General features: G+C 38.3%; 1 long non-coding RNA gene across 1 annotated transcript; it reads right to left on the bottom strand.

Annotated features, from left to right (window-relative positions):
- Nucleotides 1–2662: 2662 nt before the first annotated feature.
- Nucleotides 2663–5483, bottom strand: LOC144019366 (uncharacterized). Its single transcript, XR_013283641.1, has 3 exons — nt 5179–5483; nt 4678–4908; nt 2663–4406 (listed from the first exon to the last, which is right to left on the bottom strand). It is a non-coding gene; the product is annotated as an uncharacterized LOC144019366 (long non-coding RNA).
- Between the last annotated feature and the right edge of the window lie 19610 nt (nt 5484–25093).

Genomic DNA, 25093 nt, shown 5'->3' with positions numbered 1-25093 from the left:
AACTGTAAATGTTGGGATATAGTTTGTTCAGGCTGTATTTGTTCCATGACTTTGGATACAATATATTTTTTGTTGTTGTTGCACATTGCACATTATTTTAAGAGGAACGCACAGCACACTGTTGTAACCAAAAACAGTCAATAGATGGCAGGCACCCACTGTGACTTTTTGTTTTTGTTTTTTTATTTTTTATTTTACACTTCAGTAAGAACAAGACGGTTAACTTTATATTGTAAATAAATTCTTTGAATTTGATCATTCCTGCCTAATGTCAATTATCATATATTACATAAATTTACACAAAAATAATATGGAAATTGCATCACCTATATGTAGCCGATCTTTTGAAATAAGATTTACTGTACAATGAATAGAACCAATGATCATAGACTAGCCTTAGCCTACAGAAGCATATGCCTCTGTGTTATAAAGTGGGGGAGCGGAGAAAAAAAAAAAAAAAAAAAATCGAAAAAAAAATCGAATCGTGACCCCAAAATCGAAATTTAAATCGAATCGTGGAGTTGGCGAATCGTGACACCCCTAATGTATATGTAGTATCCATTCAAAATAAATTCAAACTGGGGCACCTAATTCTTGTTAACTCATTTGTTCCCATAAAAACATGTAAATATGTTCTATTTTACATGTTTTAAGTGTCCCAAAGACCTATTTATATGTTTTTAATGCTATAGCATACCTAAAGCTTTGATACAGGAAATAACAGTTGAAGCAATGGTGGTTATTACAAAAACGGCCAGCAGGTGGCAGCAGAGTATAAGAGATCAACAAGGGCCATGTAAAAACAAGCCGTTTTCCCCACAGTTCTAAAGCAGATTTGTGAGTAATGATTAAACTTAGATGTATTCTAATGCTAATTGCTGCAAAATGGGAAGGGGGCACAAATGTAGTATTTTTCCTGATCAAAGAAGAAACTCTAATCTTTCTTTTGGTAGTTTCCATATTTTTGTAGCAACAGAAGACAATATTCTGTGGGCCTTGCAAAATCAATCAAAATCTAGGAAAACAGCCGGGAGCAAAGAGGGTTTGCTTCACTAAAAATGGCTGCGAGTGAAAGAGTTAATGATAATCGCATATGTGGTGTATTCTTCCCTGTAAAGCAAAGTGTTGGAATGAGTCAGTTAATTAAAAGTTTTATATTTAAAAAGACACCTTTCAAACTTGTTCATTCGATTACGCAAGCGCTCACTGCGGTGGAATGGCTGGCTTTCAGATAGGATCTAATCTCACCAATTTCTCTTTGTGGAACGTGCAGCAGCCACTCGACCAGGACTGATTGCAAATTGGGAACAAAGTGTAAAAAAAAAGAAAGAAAAAGGCAACCACCAGTACTTCCCATGACAACAAGAAAATAACGCGTAGTCAATCGAAAACAAACAAAAAGCAACTGTTGCGTTTTTGTTTTTTGTTTTTTTTCTGCTCCACTACACGGCTGAAGTGCACCTGTCGAGGGAAGTGGACACAATGCGGGTTCAAATGAGCTCATCTATCAACCCCATACGAGCCCCTCCCCTCTCTCTTGCCCCGCACCCGGCTTCCTGTTGTGCAGGAAGCGTGGCCCGCTCGCCTCCGCCCACCCAGCTGCAGGGTTAACAACATCAAGTGAGTCAGTGCGCAAAAAAAAACACACATTTCAAAAGATCACTCGTATGATGTAGGTCTAACTTTTTATGTAAAAAGACAAATCGTCTCTCTAGTAAACAACACATGCACACGCGAAGGTCTCGGCAGCTGCATGCCTCTATTGTGGTGGGGCCTGCAGTGGGCCATTAGCTCAGGAAGCTCTCTGGCAGGAAAAGCACCATTTGGGTTCATTCAGGCTGCAGGAAGCCTTGTGCTTAGACAGCCAAGTCTTTCCTGTTGGAAGGGAAGGTGTGATGTCTTGTGTGCACTCACGCACCTGCAGCTGGAGAGACCCCCACCCCCAACTACTTTCAATCATGAGCAACTATTCACATGAGGGCTTTTTGCCATTCAATACATCTTGTACCGCTTGTCCTCATTGAGGTGGCAGCTGAGCTAAGCTATTTGCAGCTGAGGCGGGGTATATCCTTGAATAGTCGGCAGTCATTTCTAAGTTCTTTTTAGTTGACTGTCACAATGTAAAAAAAATAATAAAATAAAATAAAATAAATAAAAAATACACCAATGAACTTGCTAAATATTTACTATTTTTTCCTCTTTCTTTCTTTCTTTCTTCAAGTCACAGTAATCCACAAAGGTTTTTGCATATGGGGTACAGCAGTGTGCTAATTTCTGGTCATTGGTGATGACAATGACAAGATGAAGTTACCAAAATACTCCAGTTATCCAAGTGATCAAAGCACCATATCGACGCCTTCTTATAATATGTCATAAATTTTCACATTTTTCAGGAAACACAAAAATATCCAACTATTTGCATCAAAAGGAGATGATTTAGGCCAAAAAATAATAATTCAAATTTTTGCAAAAAAAAAAAAAAAAAAAGACTTAGGCAATTATTTTAAGAGGGGGACAATATCTGATTTAACGAACCATTAGCTGTTTATATGCAGATCTGTGTGCACATAGATGTGTAAGGCATCTTTTGAGAGACATTCAGCTCAACTTTGTTTATAGGTCGCTTGCACATCGTAATGCATCATGGGAGTTTTTCCTTCGGGCGCCATATTGGGTGTCCGCCGGTTCACAAGGTACACTCGCGAGTTACACGGTAGAGCTTATCAACCTGATGTAATTTTCGCAGTATTTTCACGATTTACCGGAAGATCAAAAACAACGATACAGGCAGAAGGTGTCTCTGTGTGGCGGGATTGATCCTAATTACGTCCTGACCAAGGGTGATTTTTTTTTTGACGGAGAAAGCTTGCTGGCCAAATGTGACATCTCTGGACATCTTTCCCTACCTCGTGTTGACAACATGCTCCATAACACGCCAACAAATCCCTGGAGGCTTACAATTATTTTGTAAGCGGGTGGATACAGAGTGTAAACTTTAACATCGCATCAGAAGAAACGGTTGCTGTTGCACGTAAGTAAACCACATGGTGTTGGTAATTCTGCACACAAAAATGTTGATTTGTTCTCAGGCTTCCTGTTATCATTGTGTTTACATGCACAGCTAGGTTTACCTGATGTGTTTTTTCTAACAATTTTATAACAGGCAAATATGGCAGAGCGTATAAGAATAAAAAGTAACTATGCACAGCCTCCCCGTGGCTTAATTAAATTTAATGCTACCCTTTCACTAGTTACATGTTACTTAATCAACTTATTCTAAATGGTTAAGGTTAACCACTCTCAGAGGACGTATTTTTAGTTTCAGTTTCCAGTACAATAAAACGTGTTCATGGTAACTACTGAGCATACTGACAGCTTTTCTTATGATCTCACGGTTAAGGAGGCTGTCACAACACCCAATTTCTGTCTGGTGCCAGATGGCAACAATTCCCATCACTTGTCACGACAACACCAATAGTATTACCAGGTATGTATGGCTTTACTTTTTGTAGTTTCTTATTTAATTCTATGTTTCATATTTTCATTACAATGTTTGTAATATTTTCAGATTCAGGCACAGATGAGTTTAACTGGACGGACTTCTGCGACTTTGTGGTGTGGACAAAGTGTGATTGAGCGAGTCCACCCAGATCGCTCGTTTTGGCCAGTTGGAAAAGCCAGAGTTTTTTTTTCCCAAAATCCCCTCCTTACCTGAACTGCTCGGGAGAGCATTTACTAGATCAGCAGTGGACTTCCAGTGTTCCTGCTCAGCCGCTGTCACCTACCACTTGCTCATGTACTTCAAAGATGCGGAATAAAGTAGTTTTTTGTGCTGCAGCAGATTGTAAAATCAAATGATATCACTTGAAGTGTGCCAATCTAGACTGCCAAAAGGACAGTGGTTTTGTGACAAGTGTGAAACAAGGATTATTGGGAAAACTGTAACACAGTACTGGTACTTGTCTTACATTAAACAAATTTAAAAGAGAGCAACTTTTTCCTCTGTACATAGCATAATGAAAGTCATTGCGTACCCCATCAACATTACATCATACCGTCATCTCAGGATGGTAGGCACCTGTGCTAAAATAAACTACATTAATTAACAGTTCAATTTTTAACCCTGAAATTACTACATCTAATCATTATTCACTTCATTTTTTGTGCTTTTAGAAATAATAGAGATTTATGCCATTACTTTAAGAGGGACCATATTGCACATTGAGTCAAATCCTGTCATTTGTATTATGTATAGCTTTGTAAACAAACCCAACAATAGAATTTGTATAAACGCTGCCTTTATTAGCGCCAAACAAACAGTCGCATGTTGTCCTCCTCCAATGCTTTGATGCTCGCCTTCGTTTCCATCATGTCATTGGCAATCAAGTCGGTGTGGCATGAGATCCCTAAAGAAAAAAATAAAGAAAAAATCACAAAAAAATACGGTACCAGTAATAGGTTTAATATAGTAAAGTAGTATAGTTTTTTTGTCAGTGTAAAAGAAATGTACACATTTTGTTGCATTTTTTAATGTATGAACATTGCTACAGGCAAATACTTATTTCTATAAACACTTCCAAATGTCTCTAAAATATAAGGTGCGTGTACACACACAAACAAACACATACATTCACTCATGCATACAATATATCATGTAATGAATTCTGAGTGGCATACCAGAGTCAATGATGTCAGCAGTACTTGAGGGTACAGGTTACTGGAGCCATCTGGCTGCATAACTGCAACAATCTCTGCCACTTCGAGTCGTCTTTTCTTTGCTTGTCTCTCCTGTGCACGTTCATATCTTGGCACCGACTGGGCTGAGACATAGATGTTGTAACTTGGGACCCAACTTTAATGTTGGAGCCCAGTCGGGATGATTGGACAGAAAAACGGGCGCAGGGCGACCTGTTAAAATAAACAAATATATAAACAAATAAAATATGGAAAGACTGGTTATTTTACCGCAGTAGGGTGGCCGTGAATAAGTTCTTTAGCATGATGTGTAGGCTACCGGGGGTGAAAATGTTCGATGTTAGCTTTCGGCTAACGTCCGCTAGCCAGCTTGTACTACCGAACTTGCTTGCTCATGAATCCAAAACATAAGCAACTTGCCCATATATGGGCGGTCGAAACGTTATTAATCCTCATGCATTAAATAAAGGTAAACAAGCTTACCGCTCACAAAGTGATCGCTGCACACACGAGCCCAAAGTAACGACTTCCCTCCGGAGTCCGCACTCCTCTGTCTCCAGGCCCTGGTTCCTAATTATTTTCGGAATTCGGAAAAAAGACCGACCATTTTCCCCCTTGGCTTTGTTCGAACAGCCAACGATGCAGCAACAATGTACCATTTTAAACGCAGAAAACAAACGTGATAGATACGTGTTAGACCGAATCGCTACGTAAATGGAGGCCACCCAGCATGGCGACTACGAGAAATCCGAGGCGGAAGTGACGACATGTGCAAGCGACCTATAGGGTACAAAAAACACAACTCTTACAAAGAAAGAGTGAATTACATACCTATTAGGGGTGTTAAAAAAAAATCGATTCGGCGATATATCGCGATACTACATCGCGCGATTCTCGAATCGATTCAATAATCGGCAGAATCGATTTTTTTTTTTTTTTTTTTTTTAGGATTCACACCTTGAGCATGGAAGAATGTTATATGAACGGCACATTAAGCCTTAATATTTTTATTTTAATGCTGTTCAAATGTGAAACAGATTGCAAACTGTTTGTGTACAGTGGCTCACAGTTATAAGCCTCAAGTTTTAGATAAATATATTCATACAAATCTTACAGTGTACATGTGTACATGTACAAATTTACTGATAGTATTTTCTAAATTTGAATGGAAAAAAATCGCAACAATCGACTTATAAATTCGTATCGGGATTAATCGGTATCGAATCGTGACCATTCGTATCGGGATTAATCGGTATCGAATCGAATCGTGACCTGTGAATCGTGATACGAATCGAATCGTCAGGTACTAGGCAATTCACACCCCTAATACCTATAATAGAAATCATTATTGTCACGTTCTATGATGCAGATCAGTCATGAAAAACTGACATAAATGCTTAATGCTGTAATCTGAAAGATTATCCTGAGCGATTATCCTGTGGTGTGGTGAGCAATAAAAGGGATTTTTCCTGCTTCCGATCTGATGGGGTGACAAACTTAAACATTCAGTATTTAAGCCCACTAAGTCAAAAATGTAAAGATCTAAAGGAGAAGACTTTGTAACGTCTATCAAATTAACCTAGCTGCTATTTCACCGCTGCTGCACCACACATGATAAGGGGAAGAATGTACCAACCAAATTTTTCTGTCATATGTGGTGATGTCTCATGAGTTGCAGTAGCGCTGTCACTGTTGAATATTTTTAGAATCGATTAATCTATCGATTAATTGACTAATCTAACTCATTTTAATTTTGCATTAATGTGTATTACAAAAACATATTTTCTCTGATTACTGTTGATTGGTGTTTATTTCGTACTTTTGTATTTTTATAGTGATTAAAAAAGTGGGATTGAGTTTGTACTATGTTAGCGGTTCGGTCATTATTTTCCAAAATGAAAACAGATGATTGCAAATGTCTAATTTTGATTAAACACAGACGATAATCAGTCTTCTTTCAAGAAGGATGACAGGAATCAGTGAACAATTACTGTTGATATTTGGACAATCTTAATTTAAAAAATGGCTCCCAACGATTACTCAATTATGAAAATAATTGTCGACTAATTTGATAATGGCTTACTTGTCTCTAATTTACACCAATCTTGGATATATCCGCCACCATTCGAATTGACAATCCAGTTTGGTTCTCCAGAGCGTCGGTTATCATACAATAATGGCTTCTGTCCATTTATCCAATTTGGTGCTTTATCATCAATTGATTCTTTTTGTCCAAGCGCTCGGCTGAGAGATAATGAGGCTTTTCGTTAAATCACGTCATCCAACTATTCAGCATCAAAATGAGACAAATTGACAATGAGCTGTCATTTTGTGCTGTCCAAGTCTGGCGCAAGTCGCTCGGAGCCGCAGCTTTTTGTTCACTCATCTCAGCAGACTGTTGCAGGAAACAAAAAAAGCCTTTGTATCACCTAATTGTTATTCATAAGGACTACCCTGATTGTACTCCCACTTTTGCAAATATTTGGCAAGTAAATCACAATCTGATGTGGTTTGTTAATGCTGACATACCATGCCTTGCAAAAGTATTACCCCCCTCATGAACTTTGGGACCTTTTGCCACATTTCAGGCTTCAAACAAAAAGATATAAAGTGTTATTTTTGTGTGAAGAATCAACACTAAGAGGGATGCAATCATGAAGTGGAATGAAATTAATACAATATTTTCAACTTTTTTTGTGGTAGGTATAATGTATCTTATTTAGTGATGTACATTTTTCCATTTACATCCGCATATATTGTTGCCATAGCTACACACACATTTTATTTCTGCTCAGTTTCATTGCCACATAAATTATTTTACACGTTTTGAAATTATTCTTTACTGTTTACTTTCCTGTGCCAAAGTGGAATTTCCCCACTGCGTGGCTAATAAAGGCTTACCCTATTCTATTCATGTGAATGTGGCTAATCTACCCAAAACTAGTTGGGGTCTTGTGCAGCTATGTAAGAGAGACAATCATGAATAGGCACACACATGATCACATTCCCACATCCGCACGTTAATTGGCTCCTTCTCCAGCGTTACATTTTCTCTCGTGCGCCATCACTTGATTAGTAATAAGAGTGAAAACACAGTCTTACTGTGAGGCTCCTGCGTCATCAATGTCGCTCTTATAATCCCCCTCCTTGTTTGGCCGGCATATGGACAAGAATCACGCAGTGTCTCGTGAACAAGCCCCGCTAAGGCACAAATTGTCTCGAGGGAGTCTATTAAGGCATTTGTATCTTTTATTTATTTATTTATTAATTTTTTTAAAGCATGATGTGCTGAGTTGATGTTACAATTGGGATCATTCTATCGGGTACGCAGTTTGTGTTAGCTTGATTTAAAGTGGTTGAATTGTGTTTTATAAAATACTTGGCTGTGTTTATTGCTCCTAAAAAAGAGTAAAGGAAAAAATGGTTTGTTTCAGATTAGTGTTAATTTCATCAACAAAAAACAAACAAAAAATAATAATTTTGTCAAAACACATTTTTCACCGGACTAGAACTAGACTTGATGAGGCTAAAACCCTCATTAATAAACAAATAAATAAATAAAGTGAGACTAAATCAGTATGCATTTTCGTCGACTAATGAAGACGAGACGAAAATGTACTTTGCTTAATAAAAACTGGACTAAAATCTATGGACATTTTAGTGAATGAACAAAAACGAGACAAAAATTATATGATTTTGTAAAATCTTGTCTCTGATAATCTGTGACATTGTCATGTGCCACAGCACAAAAACATGGGACAGACAGGAGGTGAATTCATTTTGAAAAGGAAAGGAAAAAAAAAAAAGTACATTAGAATTATAGTTTAACATTAAGCCAATGGCTCTAACGTTCCAACAATGATGTTAATGCTACTGCTAACTAATGCTGGCTAACTTACTAGCTCATTGCATGGAGCCATAGTAGCCACTGTAATTGTGTGTGAAGTCTTTCATAAAAAAAAAAAAGATTACGTGAAATAGTTCCCAAAAGGTTCAATATATCCATCCATCCATTTTCCACACTGCTTATTCCTCACAAGGGTCGCGGGGGTTTCTGGAGCCTATCCCAGCTGGCTTTGGGCAGTAGGCGGGGGACACCCTGAACTGGTTGCCAGCCAATCGCAGGGCACACAGAGACGAACAACCAGCCACACTCACAAGCACACCTCGGGACAATTTGGAGCGCCCAATTAACCTGCCATGCATGTCTTAGGAATGTGGGAGCAGACCGGAGTACCCGGAGAAGACCCACGCGGGCACGGGGAAAACATGCAAACTCCACCCAGGAAGGCCGAAGCCTGGACTCGAACCGGAGTCCTCAGAACTGGGAGGCGGACGTGCTAACCACTCATTCACCGTGCCGCCAGGTTCAATATAATCTGCTGACAAAAAAAATAAAAATAAAAATAAAATAAAAAATAATAATTATATATATATATATATATATATATATATATATATATATATATATATATATATATATATATATATACACACACACACAGGGGTAAAATGGTTGTCCTGACTAAAACTAAACTAAAACGTTGATAGTTTTTGTTGACTAAGACTAGATGAATACAATTACATTTTCTTGGACTAAAATAAAGACAAAAATGCTAGTTTTATCGTGACAAAAATGGACTAAGTAAAAATGGAATGAGGTTAACTAACGTGACTGAAATTGGACTGAAACTGACACTAAATTTAAAACTGGCAGAAAAAATTAACACTATTTCAGACTGAGAATTCAACCGAAAGCTTTTTATCATACAGTATTAATTGTATCGGGCCCTAGTACCAAACCTTGTGGTACTCCAGAGGTAATAATTACCAACTATAAAATGTAATTTTGTCTATCCACATAGCACTAGTCCCGAATCAACAGACCTCATAACACCATATTCACAATAGCAAACCTTTCCATGATGAAATGATGTTTTGGACAGCTTTAAAGCTCACAATCAAGCAGAACTAAACATCATTAAAGATACACCAGAAGCTCAGATGTCAAGGGTGTAGCATTACGGCTTGTAGGTCATAGTGCTAAGACAAAATGTCTTCGCACTGAAGTAAACGCACTAAATGGCTCAGATATTGGCAGTGTCGCGTTACTCCTTGGAGGCAGAGACAATGCATTTATAAAAAGACAACATGTCTACATGCGACATAATCTTCCAGGAGTTAAAAGCCCAATGTATTATTAATGACGTCGGTCCACAGATGGGGAGTAAAATGATGTGTACAGCGGAGTGCATCAGTCGGGTGATTTCAATAGTTTTGGCTGCACAGCAGCGAGAGGAGGGAAGAGAAGCAGGGTGCATTTCTAAAATTGAGTTACACACATCAATAATGCCTAGCAACGTGATGATTCCAGACGGTTCGATATTACTCGCTAACAACGTGTTCTCATTCGCAGCAAACGTTTGGTGCAGAAATCCATAGATGGAGCTGTATGGCATCGAGCATTTTTGAGTCAAAAGCATGAATGGTGACTCAATTCTGGTTGATTTTCTTCAGTCATGAGTATGTTTCTATTTTGTTTCTGTTTGTCATGGTTTGGGTTGGGGTTGATTTTGTTACTTTTGTCATAGCTCAGATTTAATTTGGATTTAGTTTGAGTTTGTCCTCATGTTTCGTAGTTCAGTCACGATCTGTGTTTTGCGTTGCTGTCCTTGTGTGCCCCACCTAGACTTGTCAAGCATTGTCATGTCCACCTGTGTTTGCCTGCCCTACCTCATGTGTCAACCAATCAGCACCCTCTGCCACTTGTGTCTTGCCCAGCTGTGTCTAATCGTGTCAATTATTGCGTGTGTATTTTTTAGTTTCTTGTCTCCCTGCTGTCCGCGTTGATCCCCCGTTATGCTGCCAGTTTTCTGCCTTGTTGTTCCCCCGTCTTGCTTTGCTTAACTTTTGGAGTCCGCTTTTTGTTTGGTTTGATTAAATTCCTTTTTTTTTTTTTTAACCTCACCTTTGCCTCCTCGCCCTGCTTCTTTGCATTTGCCTCCACAACCACACCAAACAACCTGACACTATTTTAATGTTATAACAACTGGTTGACAGTAATCCCCTGCAACACATTCATATATCAAGCACATAAACCCTTGTTTAAATTGTAGTGTAGTACAGTAAAAGGTTGTCAAGTAACACTGAAGTGACAGAGAGACTAGTTTTATACAGTATGTCGGAGTAGTACTAGATTTAGCCTGGGTTGTAATTACGAACATACAATTGTTTACACTTATTGTACTTGAGCCCTATTTCAATCTAACATCCCCATGTAATGGAATCAGAGAATTCAAGAGAAATGGCATGAAATTAAAAGAATACACTGTTGGGAATGGAATAGATAAATAATTCAATTTAGGTTGGAAATGTAGCTCAGTGCTTCTTCTGATAGTGTTTATTGTTTCGGCCTTTTCTGTCCCTGAACCCTTGCCAGTGGCTTCGAATGGATGACAAAGTTGCATTATTACATGCTTTATGTTGAGTGAGTGTGTTCCGGCTTGTCTCCATTTGTGTGATTAGCACAAAATGGCAGACAAAACCTATTTTTGGTGTCCTTATTTGTCCACGCGCTTTGCTGCTCACAATGAGAGGAACCACTTAAGGTGTTAAGAAGTTTGTGTCTGGAACATTTTCGCAAGCGACGGCGGCGTGAGACAACAATCGCAATTTCACAGAGAATCGTAAAAGTGTTGCGCGACATGTTCTCACAAATTATAACGATTATAGGGCAATGAGGACAAAACGACAAACAGAAAGACCACTATTATGTGATTAAAAAAAATAAAATAAAATAAATTCTCTGTACATTTGATTCTGAAATTCTCTGTCAATGTGCATCATCATTTTTCAAGTGCCTCAGTCGGTGTTGCTGTTTTGGTGACCACAAAAATAATTAGCAAAAAATTATGCTCAGCTGTATCTTTTTTTCTTTCTAAGTGCATTTCCAACTCATTCAGAGCTTATTTTTCCATGTAATATAAGCAACCATTGAGTTGTGAATGTGGGTACCACATACTCATTTCTTTGTCACTCCTCATATTTGATTAACTGTCTGTACTTATTGGCTGGGATATATTACATAGCTACCAAACATGACTCCTTTTATTGTGTTACCAAAAAAAATAAATTAAAAAAAAAAAAAAAAGGCCTCAGTGTTTGAGAACAGTAAAGTATCCTTCAAATTCAGAAAACACTCCATAATTGTGCCTCACTAATGTTTCAAAACCATTTGAAGGAGAAAGTCACAGTCCCTCCCTTATTGGTTTGAACAGGCGATACCAGCACTTGTTGTCTCACTTCTGAGTCAACACTCACGTCAGCATTGTGAAGCAGCAAAGTGTGTCATGTCATGTTAGATGCCTACATAAAAGGCACACTTAAGAATAATCAGCAATCAAACAAATATGGTGTATCTATTTTACATGCTTATATTCTCAAGATTAAGCTTGTTCGATTATTCTCTGTGACGAACGCATGGTTATTGCGTGTAATTATCCTTGAGTGGTTATGAATGAAGAGCCTCAGAAAAGAAGGACAATAAACAAGAAGAGGAAGATTGCAGGTTTTTAAAAAAACTAAACAAAACTAAACACACTGGCAGGAGAAAGGAATGCCCTAAGGCCAGAAGAACTATCGTCATTCTTTGGGAGGGTTTGACTGAGATGTGTCCGAACATGCTCAAACAAAACTTGCAAGTGGAGAGTTGCTATTGAATGAAAACAAACCAATACTTAAGTCCTGGAGACTGTTTACATTGGTAAAAGAAGAAACTGTCACCATGAACAGGAGTGTAGACCTCTCCCAAGGATTAATCATTACCGGTTGTTAGATGCGTCAGAACATATTAAATAGGATTTTCCATGTTTTCATCCGGTTTGGTATCACAGCGTTGGACCTTGCCTACATAAAGAGCATTTCTTTTATTTACTCTGCTCTTGGATACATTGGTGACATTTTCACTACTTTCACAAAGGAAATATAAAAAGTCGAGACTGATAAATCACCCACAAATAAAGCCATGGCAAATCAAATAGAACCTTGACGAGGAGCAGCAATCAGTGTTGCCACAGTTACCTTGAAAAAGTAACTTAGTTACTTTACTGATTACTTGGTTTTAAAAGTAACTAAATTGCGTTACTGATTACTTGATTTTAAAAGTAACTAAGTTAGATTAAAAGTTACTTTTTTAGTTACTTTCAGCAGCTGCCGATAACACCATCTCAACATAAAAATAATGCAGTAGAAACGGAGTTCCAAATACTTTATTGAAAGTGCATTTTTAACATGAAAATAAAGGGTTTTTTTTAATGAAAAACAAAATAGGCAGTCTCTCTTGACTTCTTGTAACGTAAATACTTTTTATAAAACAAAAAATAAAAATCTATCCAGGTTGAAAATGAAAATCCCCTAAATTCCTCTATTGTTTGTTTGTTCCGCTATTCCAGTGTGTACACATGTATCAGTTTAAATATTTATTAGTAGTTATTGACAGTTATAATTGTTTTTTGGTTTGTTTGTTTTTTCTCTTCAAAATAAGGATCAGGAAAACAAAAGGTTGATAATTTAATGTTAAATATAAATATTTAACCTTTAGACAGACACCAACACAATTAAACAGAATATTTGCACATTGTGAAGTATTTCAGAAACATAAATTTAAGACATGAAATAAACCTACCGTCCAGCCAAAAGAAATATGAAGCCACCTTATGGAACAATAAATCTATCAAACACATTTTAACCACTTAATATATGCAAAAATATTTCCAAAAGTTCATTTCCCTTTTTAATCAACAATTTTTGTATTTAACAATTGTTTTTTCTTTTGTCATCACATTCATTTTTGGTTAATGTATGACATATTTTTTTGTTTTTTTAATCTGAGACACGATGATGACCACAGAATCACTACTGTTTATATTTTGTTTTTTGGGCTGTCGTAATCGCGGGCACGTCTCAGTTCTCCTATCTGCTGCTCATGCTAGTTGTAGACGTTGACAGGGAGCCACAAACTGAGAAATGAGATACTTGCAGTGTGCTTTTAGCTTAGCTGGTGTGTTGGCTGTGGGACATACCTGTGTCGTTTGAATCCATGCATTGGATCGTCACGGGAGTTATTCTTTTTGGCTCGCGCGCAGTACCAACGCCGGCCCGGGACATACACGTGCACCGAGAGGACTCGATAGCCATGGGAAATACCGAGATGTACGGCACCGGCTTCTGCTAACTGTCTCCATTTGTATGTTGTCACTCGTTGCGCGCGCGCGCGCCGTGTCGTGAGCACGGAAACACGGAAGTAGCTTGAATGGTGATGCTACTGAAATGTAAACAAAACGAGTAGAGCACGGCGCAGAACTCTTGCTATTGTTATGAAAACCATAAAGCCTCACTCGCAACCGATACGGTCGTTTAGCTCCCCTTGACGAACGATGGTTCGGTCGAATCGTTTTTTTGTTCCACCCCTACTGAAAACGTAACTTGTCTGACGTCACTCCCCCTGGCGAGAGGGCGGAGGCGACCTCATCCCATAATGCTTCACGGACCAGTTGAGGATGGAAATAAATTATTTTTTTTACCACTTTTATGGTCCATAATGCACACTTTTTTTGTTGTGTTGTGTGCCTGTTGGTTAATAAAACTAGTAGTAAAAGTATCATCACTTTTGTTTTGAATGTGCAAACCATTCATGACCAGACCATGGCTGAATTCAGTGTGGTGATCAATGACTTCTGCCTCATCGTCGTAGTTAGCAGTAGTTGTTTGTGACTGTTACAAAAGTGAGAGAGCTTGCCTTCTTCATGAAAATGTGGAGTAACGCATTGATTCTCTGGACAGTAACTTTAATCAGACTACTTTGTAGAATAAAGTAACGCGTTAGACTATTAGTTACTTTAGAAAGCAACTTTTTTGAGTAACGCGTTACTAAGTAACGCGTTACCGGCAACACTGGCAGCAATGCACTACCAACTTTCAGTACGGTGTACAGATATACTGCTATATCACAATCAAAACACATTACCAATAGGAAGCAGAATGGGATGTCATGACTTACAAGTTAAAGTTAAAATTAAGATCAGACCAGTATTCTCTAAGAGATATTCATTTTTCTCTCTTTACTTCTAAAGACTTAACAACGACAAAATTCTGTACCGCTTACCCTCACAAGGGTTGCGAACTTGCAAGTGAAATGGAGCCTATCCCAGCTGGCTTTGGAAAAGGTCGTACACTCTGGACTAGTTGGCAGGCAATCACAGGACACATACAAACAACCATTCACACTCCCATTCACATCTATAGGCGATTTCGAGTCTTCAATTAACTTACAGCCTGGAGCTATCTGCTGAGTCAAAAAGTAATTCCCGACCATTTGCTCGGCAGTCAGCTTGCTGTGTGCACTTATTTTAACTTTTCTGGCTCACCAGGCAGGTATTGAGATGGAATTAGAAAGTTTGATATATTTTTTTTAACTCACAATTTTCACACTTGGTGTTTTTTTGAGAGCTGTCCAATCTAAATGCGTCTTCTATCGACCTTGTCCAGGCCTTCTCTGTGGCCATGCATGGCTCGTCCACATTCTCTTACATTCATTACCGGGTGAGTTTTTCACTTAGCGAGGCGAAAAATATCAAATGTTAGATCACGTGTCAAGATCCGGTCCTCGAAGGCCAGAGTCCTGCATATTTTCGAGGTTTCTTTCCTGCAACGCACCTGATTCAATGATCAGGATAATTATCAGGCTCCTGCAGAGCTCGCTGATGAGATTAAACACGAATCAGTTGTGTTGAAAGTGGGAAACCTCCAAAACTTGCAGAACTGTGGCTCTCGAGGACTACAGTTTGACACCTATGTGTTAGATATTCACCTCGAGGCCTTATAAAACTGAAATCTCACTGAAAATTATGCATGCATAGTGATTTGCTCTAGTGTGCAGCAGGCTTAAGAAACATATTTTTGGAATGTGGGACCTGGGACATAGTATCCAGCGTAAACCCACATAAGCATTGGGGAATGCATGTACACTCCTTAAAGGAATGTTGTGTTTAGATTTGAACCCCCAACCTCAGAACAGTGATGCAGATGTGCTAAGATACCTTTACAATTGCTAATTATCTAGGTATGTGTATATTTAATAAAAAAAACGAATAAAATTAAGTATGCTAGCAAATAAGCAGGCCTTCGTACTGGACGTAGGTGACCGCATATTTGGATGCTAATACGCAAACTGGTATATGCTCATGCTGTTCATAACCTGGAATTGTCAACATTACGTTAGTATGGAACTGCCAGAGTGGAGTCAACAGTTTTAACTGGGCTATGTCGCTCAAACATACTGCAAAGTCTTTCAAACCATTGCTGAAGGTGTTTGAATGTATTGCTAAAGTCGTTAAAATGACTTGCTAAAGTTGTTCAAACATATTCGTAAACCTAAAAGCTAAAAATGAAATGACCCCATGACATTATGGGCTGTTTTTGTTTTTTTTTGCCTACGTGATAACAATACGTTCAAACGACTTTATCAGTATGTTCGAACCACTTTACTCTTATTTTCACAGGCAACCACTTACATTGCTTACAATGTAACCATTAAAAAAAATAAAAAATTCAGAAACTCCCACTTTGAAACCCATTTTCAAACATCTTAAGACTACACAGGAGCCAAAACCAGCAACCCTTTCATCCGTTTTCAGATAAAGTCGTGTCGTGTAAACAGCCCCAATGAGATAAAAGTCTGAAGAGAACCTGCTAACAGACATGCCGTGCAGGTACACTCGAGGAGGTGTTAGTCAGACTTGAGTCTTTATTCTCCAGGTGGGCTTTTATGCCGACACAAACAGATGCGCGGCTCACAACTTGCAATTATCGAGAGTCATCGTATCGCTTTGAACAAGAGAATCAGTCCAGCTGTTTGTGGCTCATCACACATGTCAACTTTGTTGGCGAGGAACAACTCTAGCATCTTGGCATCCAGTGTTAAGTGTTACACACGCTCGCACGCACACCCCCACACACCACAACCCTTACAAGGTTACAATTAGATACACAGCGGGCCAGCATTAGAAGGGTCTTTCATCCACTCCCACACAATCAATTCACTGATTAATTTTGGGTAGTAGAGGCCCCGTTGATTCTGTCTCAACTAGTTTGTAATCTGAACCTTAGTCAGTTCATTTGAATGAATAAGAGAACTCAATATTTTTCCCGCAATAAAAAATTGTGTAAAAAAAAAAAAAGAAGAAGACATTTTTGATATTTAAAAATATTATAACTACTATTGTAATAACGTTGATTAATTTAGCAGTTTTCCCTTAGGCTATTAAGAAAATGTACTAAAATGTGCATCCGTCCAAAAAGCACATTCAATACATTTGCATTATGTTGGGTTTACTTGAATGTATTAAGAGAATAGTATACCAATTAATTGATTTTGTTTCATCACAAATTTTAATATCATATATGGATTGCATTTAAAATTTTGCTATTAATCATATCTTACAGAATAGATTAGGAAATTATACATGTGGTGTTAGTAAATTGATGTTATTCTAGAAGGTTTTACAGTGTGTAAATAATTAGGGATTTTTAATACCATTTTGTTTTTAACCGATACCTGTATGAGTACTGAACTCTTGAGTAGTTACCAACATCACTATTACTTTTATAAAAAAAAAAACAAAAAAAAACATAATCTTAAAAGCAAGAACTGTTTTTCCCCATTAAAATTTCATTAAATTAATGGAACTTTTCTGTTCTTCTAATTTCTCATTTCTAGTTTCTGATATTTGAAGAGCCACAAGACAGCGGTCGACATTGCGAGTACTGATACCTTGAATTAATGTCACGTGTCAGCCCGATATACATTTTTTTTAAAACTTAAATTAGAACAGACTTGTTTTTATTCACTTACTGCCACAAATAAGTCATGCTATTTTATTTATTTTTGCTGTCTAACGTTTTTTAATGGCAGCTGAGTGAATCACATGCATGTCTCCTCCAAAACTGTATTTTTCTTTTTTTTTTTTTGTAAAGAAACAGGTACTGAAACCTGTACACCGAACTCATGACATAATCTGATGACAGTATTTGGCCCACGAGCAGTGATGACTAACGGAGAAGCCAAACGAACTGCAGATGTTTACGCGCGGGGGACGACGATGAGAGCGCGTGCGAGAGAGAGAGAGGCGGTTGCCATGGAAACAGCGGCGTGTCTCCCACTCAGCTCGGTTGCAGGCCTGCCTATTTAACAGCGAGACATGATGCCGTCTGATTGGCTCGTCACTCTCCCTCGGAAATATTGTGCTTGACGACTCTGACCTCCCGTCACGCTCTTTTAAGGGCATGCGGCTTTTTATGAATGAGAGGAGGAATGTGCTGGAGTAGTACAGAGGAGCGCCTGACGCCATGGTAACGTCACCTGGCGTGCGACAGTTGGAAATGCAGAACTTCCCTTATATGGAAGAAGTCGTCATTGGCGTTTAAATCAAAGCACTTATAATTATTATTTTTGGTTTGCTATTAGGATCTATATACTACAGTGATTTGCAACGACTCCTAGTTTGAGTCACCAGCGAGTGTGTGTGAACTATTAATGATTTGCGAGTATCGTGAGCACTAACACTTGTTGAGCAATTCAGCCCCACCCAGCACCCAACTTGGGGCATGTCTGTGTCGGATTATCTTTTTGTACGTCCATTTCTTCAGTGAGTCACTCGTTTGAAATGCAGCTTTGAAGAATTTCGCGCTTTCTCATTCAACTAGGCAGGGCTGCATTTAATAATCTGACATATTTCGAGGGAGCTTTGCTCGACGCCATTGGCGCCACGTTGCAACACAATTACGTGTGAAAAGGAAATAGAAAATTTACAGAAATAGAATCAACTTTCTGGGCTGAGTACCAAAGAAGACATACGGAATTTGTATCCGGTTGTTTGAGCCACACAAGCCACTATAACAAAAAGAACATTTACAACATGTGTCATTGGGTATGCCATACCTGTCAAGTGGTTTGTGGGTAGACAGATGTCAGACATGTTGAAACATGGAATTTATAAAGAGCAACACACCTCTGGATTTGTTGGTATGTACGGAATGTCGTGTCTTATAGCTTTTTGCTTCGGCAAACAGCAATTACCTTCACACCTAAATGCCGCTCATTTATCATCTGCAACACTGTCACGCTTCAGTGATAGCACAGGAACTTTTGAAGTTGTGGTACCTTTGGGTAAACAAACCTTTGCTGGAATGGAATAAACAGAAATAGAAACTGAAAGGGGAGAAAAGATCTGCTTCTACCGACAGCATGAAGGAAAGCAGGTCAACAGCAATGGAGAACAAGGAAGTCTTCAACATTTCACAGTTTCCTGGAATTTGGAATCATGGGACCAATAATTAGTCTGAACTCTGAAATAATGAGAGTTTGCCTTGTCGTTCAAACATTTGCATAATCTCTTCAAAAGCAAACTGTAATGTGTCCATGTGTTTCATATGTTTTCACAGGGCTATTCAACGAAAGACTGTGTAATAATTCCCTACACGTTACACAATTATGGTGAAAAAAAAAAGTATATAAATAAATAATATAATAAATACATCTAATAGAATATACTAAAATAAATAAAATATAATAAAAATAAATAAATAAATATGGTTAAAAACATTTTTTTGTTCTTGTTGCACAAATAGAATATCATTTCAAACTCAATATTATATAGGCATACTGTGACAGTTTTTTTTTTCTTCATTTTGTACCACCTACATTCACGAATCCTTTATTAGAAAAGTAAGAGCTCAGAGATAAATGTCAGAGATATTATTCTGTGAGGTGGGCCTTGTTAGACAATACTGTATTATAAAACTACAAAATATTTCACGTCTTTCCACTGCACTATTAATTCAGCTAAAACTGTGGTTCTTAACCTGGGTTCGAAACTTAGCAGTGAGCCAGGCGTCAGGACACACATAATTTGTGATGATGCAGCCCCTTGGCCATATGAAGCTAACAAGTGCTACGACAGAACCCGAGTCTGTCTTATTTCAGAGGGTTGCAGCTTCTGTTTCATGGTCCTTTCACTCAATTCATTGACGCAATGTTGCATCCACATCAACAGGTTCCTTCAAATTCCAACAAGTGTATAATCAGGTGCACACAGTCACAGGGATCATCACTGAGTGCACATTTGGCATATTAATGAGTCGCTTGAGATCCTTCATTACCTTTAAGTGCAGTTTGACAATGCACTCGCACCGCCACCTTTTCATCTTTGAAGTCAAGCTTCCTTTTAGGCATCCTTAATTTCATATTCCATTGAAACAAATCAGTGCTTCTATATTGAATAAGACTACATTTTCGGAAAGCATGACGTTTTTAATCAGTTGACCTCTATCTAGTGTGCGTGGGCAATTCGGCACACCTACCCTATTTTTCATTCATCCTACCAACATGCATTTAGTCATAAGCACAATATTCCAATTAAATTAACTAATTCGTTCAATCTCTAATATAAATTAGTGACACAATCAGTCACCAACTTGATGCCTGCGGCCATCAGATGTTCTGCTCTAAAAATAGCTCACCAATGATGGGAATGTTGTAGAAATGATCATTTGAAAAATATAAACACTTGTAGAGATTTTTATCTGTTTCCTAATTATTGTGAGAAATCATTAACATGATCAGTATCTACGCATAAATGAATATCATTATTATTGAAACGCTCTCATACACACAGTGTCGAATTTCTTTCTTGAAATGATCTCACATTCACAAATAACCCTCTCACACACTACTAAAGTGCTCTCAGACATACTCCTGAAATGCTCTCATACAAAGAAAAACTTTCTCACCCACTAGTACTGTAACACACACGCTACAAACGTTTTTCTTTGCTCACTACTAAAACTCTACCACACATTACTGAAATGCTCTTACACATAAGTGAAGTTATGTATCTCATACACTACTTAAACTCTCTCACATGCATTTACATTTACTTTTACACCCACAACTGAAACACTCTTGGACACACAAGGGAACACTCTCACACATGAGATGAAATGCTCCCGCACATGTGACAGAAACTCCCACACCCAAGTGAAATGCTCTCACGCACAACACTAGAAAACTTCCACCTAAGTGAAACATCTCCAACACACTACTGAAATGTGTGTGAGAGCATTCCATTCGAGTGTGAGAGAGGTAATGTGGAATTATGTCCCTGTCTACCCCTCATAACAATCCTTTCGACTCCCACACTGAGTCATGTTGTTGCCTGCAGACAACTCGAGGGAAGAAGCCAATATAAAGATTCTCATTGTCATATCAACTCAAGCTCACCGCTCAGCCTGCCCGCACGCACTACATTTTCTTCTCCTAAGTTGATGTGACTGCGCAGTGGAAATGCCTTGTGCCACTACAACACAAATTCCTAAATTAACCACCAGCGTTCACACTAATTGAGTGAAAAGGGTTTGGTCTCTTTAATGGAAAAGGAGCTAAACCTATTCTGTGCAAAAAACACTGTCGATAAAACTTCTTTAGTTGTAAATTGGCACAATAGTAATTACGCTAAATTGGATTGGATGATGCCAAACCAACACTCGGCAATAAAACCAGTTGGTAGCAACATAAAGACATAAATGATCATTAGGACCCAAGGCAACATGATGTACTAGTTTTTAGCATGTCTGACTCACTGGTCTGAGGTTCTGGGTTCAAATGTTGGGCCCAGTGCACCTTTGTGGACTTCATATGGTGCAAATTTGGACTTCTATGCTAACAACAGTTATTTATAACCTGGCAATAGCCAGATTGATATTGCGCTTCACTCAAGGGAGTTCCCCGCAATGTCAATCTGGTACCTCTCCACGGTAATTTTCTCGGGAAAGGCGGGACATTCTGTACAATAATTCGAGCTGATTGAACAATGCGGCATTGTACACGTTTGTTAACTAATTACAGCCAAGGGTGAAAATTTCGTCTTCGTTCTTGTCGAAAGAAAGGCACGAACATCTTACCAGCTAGAAATGCACGAAGCACCTCTCGCTGTTCAACATTCAACAAGGAAACGGTGAGTAATTCTGCGAGAACACAACTAATTGCAGCGTCCATTCGTCCATGTTAGGTTTGTTTGTTAGCCCCTGCGTCGGCGCTGGCGTCCTGGTTTCCTCACAGTTGCATATCCCGCCCCCAAACACAATGCCGCTCTGTGATTGGTGGTTCGGACCGGTGGAAATCAACGGGAGCGGTACAAGATGTATTTTCCGTTGTTTATGAACTCACAAATACCGGGAAAAAAAGCTTGCGAAAGCAAGGTTAAGTTATTTACTACTATGGCTCAACTTTTTTTTTTCCTTTTTTTCTTTTTAAGGCTGTCAAATGGTTGGAGAAAGCGTTTGTAGCTGTCCAGCTCTCATTAATTCACTACATCAAAAAGTTACCTCCAATTATTCCCCCACTTGTCTATTCTCGAGTACAATGAAATACAGGTTGTTCTTATGTAGAAATACTTGGGAGTCTTAAATGATAATTCATCCACTTTTAAATCCAAACATAGTTTGTTTGTTTTTTTATCTCAATGGTATATGTCCAGGACCAGGTTAAATTAAATGAACTCAATTTTATACCTACTGACAATTTGGTCCTCATTGCAACATGCATATTTTTGGAAGCTGAAGTACCCAGAGAAAACCCACACAAGCATTGGAAAAAAAATATGCAAACACAATACAGGAAGGTCAGAGTCAAGATTCACAATCAGAAATTGGGAACTGTGCTAACCACTGGTGCACTGTACCGTTCATCAAATCTTACTATTCTTCTACCAGTATTAATCACACTTCATGTCCTTCACTGGCATTTCAGCTCAGCATCGCTCAGCATTCCCACTGGGACACAGGGAAAATTGCCGTTTCTCTCTCATGTTGTTTTTCTGTTCCGAACATGCGTGTAACTATGTTTGACTTCCTCCTACCTCTTCTTCTCCCTGTTAGTCAGTTTTCAGGCGTATGCTTATACAGATGCCGCTCTGCATTTGTTAGAACCCAAGGTCAAAATGCCCTTGAATGCCACGCAATGTCAACATCAACAGTCTATTTGGAGCATGCATTACTGTCAAAAGCACGGAGACCCTGGAGGTATCGCGGCATGAATAATTCCCACTCCTTCCCTCACGTGGACCACCACTTCCTGTTCTGCCCTCCCCGCGTGGGTATGTCTACGCTTCGGCCATGTATTATTGAGCTCCACCAAGCACTGATATTCTGAGGGAACTTCTGAAGTGGATGACTCAAGCACTGCATCTACGTTGGACTGCAGTCGTTATATAAGTTAGCACTAGAGGTGAAGAGGTGCTCAGCAGAATCATCAAGTGAACATTCGGATGACAACGTGTGAGATAAAAATGACCTCTGATTGACGTTCACTGAGAAGAGGGAGAGAAATACTACTTTGTCTTTTTGTTTTTCCCTCATGCCTCCATTTTTCCGTGTATAAAGTATACTTAACTGAATGTTTATCAGCATTTTTTTTTTAAGAATTAAAAAGTCTTTGAATGTACATTAATTATATGCAGCGTTTCGCTATTTACGGGCTGGCCCTACCCTATCCTCCACAAATAGTGGGTGATAACGTCTTTAATTAATTAATTAATTACATTACATTACATTACCGGTATATCACAGAAAACCCGAGATTCGAACACTGTTGTGCAGGATTTATGTCCACTGTTCATGGCACATGTTAAGATTGCCAGTGGACATCTAAATCAGTGGCATTAAACTAATTTTCATCAGAGGCTACACTGTAGTTATGGTTTGTCACAGAAGCTTGTCATGATTGAAAACCATACACAAGCAGAGATGGGAAAAGTACTGACATTCTGTACTTAAGTAAAAGTACTTGCATAAAAAATGACTTTGGTAAAAGTAAAAGTACTCATTCAGATAATTACTCAAGTAAAAGTAAAAAAAAGTACAGGCTCTAAAATGTACTTCATGAGTAAAAGTAAAAAGTATTTTTACCAGATGTTTCCTCCTCATGTCATATAATTTGAAGACAATTAAATTTAAAAGATCATCACTTAACAAATCTTTAAAACTGACTAAATTGCCTCATGAAGCCCTTGCAACATTTTTTTACTCCTCTAGATGGTGCCCTTGGTTTAAAGATGCAATGAATTACGTTTCCACAACTTGCCTTAAATACACGTATAAATTATATGCTTAATGATGTTTACAGGAGGAAACTTGTACATTTTTTAAATTAAATTTAATTAAAGAATTATAACTGTAATTCAACAAAAGATGCCTCTGCCAAATCTAATATTCGGGTTTAAGGAACTAAGCAATAAAAGAAAAAGGGGGTCTTCAAAGCAGCACATACCGTCCACTTGTTCACTTTTTATTTTTTTTAACTTGTTAAAAAACAGTGACTATCCAGTCATATATTCAGATCGGTGCATTAACCAGAGCCAAGCTAACGAAAGGGTGATGATTATTTAGCTTTACTGTACCTTAACTTGATAAATTGTTTCAGATTGGATGGGGAATTCTTGCAGGAAGCTAGCTCGTGGACTTTAGGATTACACAGGACACAATGCAGTCGCCATGAATCGTTCTTAGAGCGGACCAAGGTGAACATTTCCCGCAGGTAAGGCCATGGGTGGGCGGACTGGGTAAGTAGGTAGCCAGCCGACTCGCTCGCTCCTCCTGAGTCGAGTCCATAATGTTGACAGTTTCAAATTTATTTCACTTTGGCGACATCTCAACATTGCGTCATCTCATTGGTTGAGATGGAGCCTATCACAAGCGGGGATGTCGGAGACCGTGTGTAAATGCTTCATATGATTGGCCGAGCCAGGAACTAGGGGTAAAAAGCACAGATACTGTTGTTAAAATGTAACGGATAAAAGTAAAAAGTATTCTAAAAAAAATACATACTCCGTGAATTACAAAGTACTGGAAAAACAACTACTCAAGTATAGTAGCGAAGTATCTGTACTTCGTTACTTCCCATCTCTGTACACAAGTACTGTAATGTGTATTACATACATTGGCTTGTTATTGACTAGTCAAATTGAATTTGAAATCAGAAGTCATGGAAAATAGTTCCAATGGCAAAAATCTTAAGCACACAAATCTTTTGCAAATTATGTTAAGGGATTTGGTGTAAATTCTTGTAAAACTGATTGAAGTGAATAAAACTGCAATTTCTGTACAGATTTTCTACCAAAGCGAAAAGAACAAATCCATTCAGCAAGAAACTATTTTCCTTACGTAAAATGATGTTATGGGCTGGATATGGCTCCAGGGCTTGACAAACTGCAGAAAACCAAATTAAATAGTAAAAGACACACACACACTCAAACACAAGTTTTTAATAAAATGCATTTCTTTTTAT

This window comes from Festucalex cinctus, chromosome 5 (genome assembly GCF_051991245.1).
Source record: "Festucalex cinctus isolate MCC-2025b chromosome 5, RoL_Fcin_1.0, whole genome shotgun sequence".
Classification (NCBI taxonomy): Eukaryota; Metazoa; Chordata; class Actinopteri; order Syngnathiformes; family Syngnathidae; genus Festucalex; species Festucalex cinctus.
This window is presented reverse-complemented; position numbering and strand designations above follow the sequence as displayed.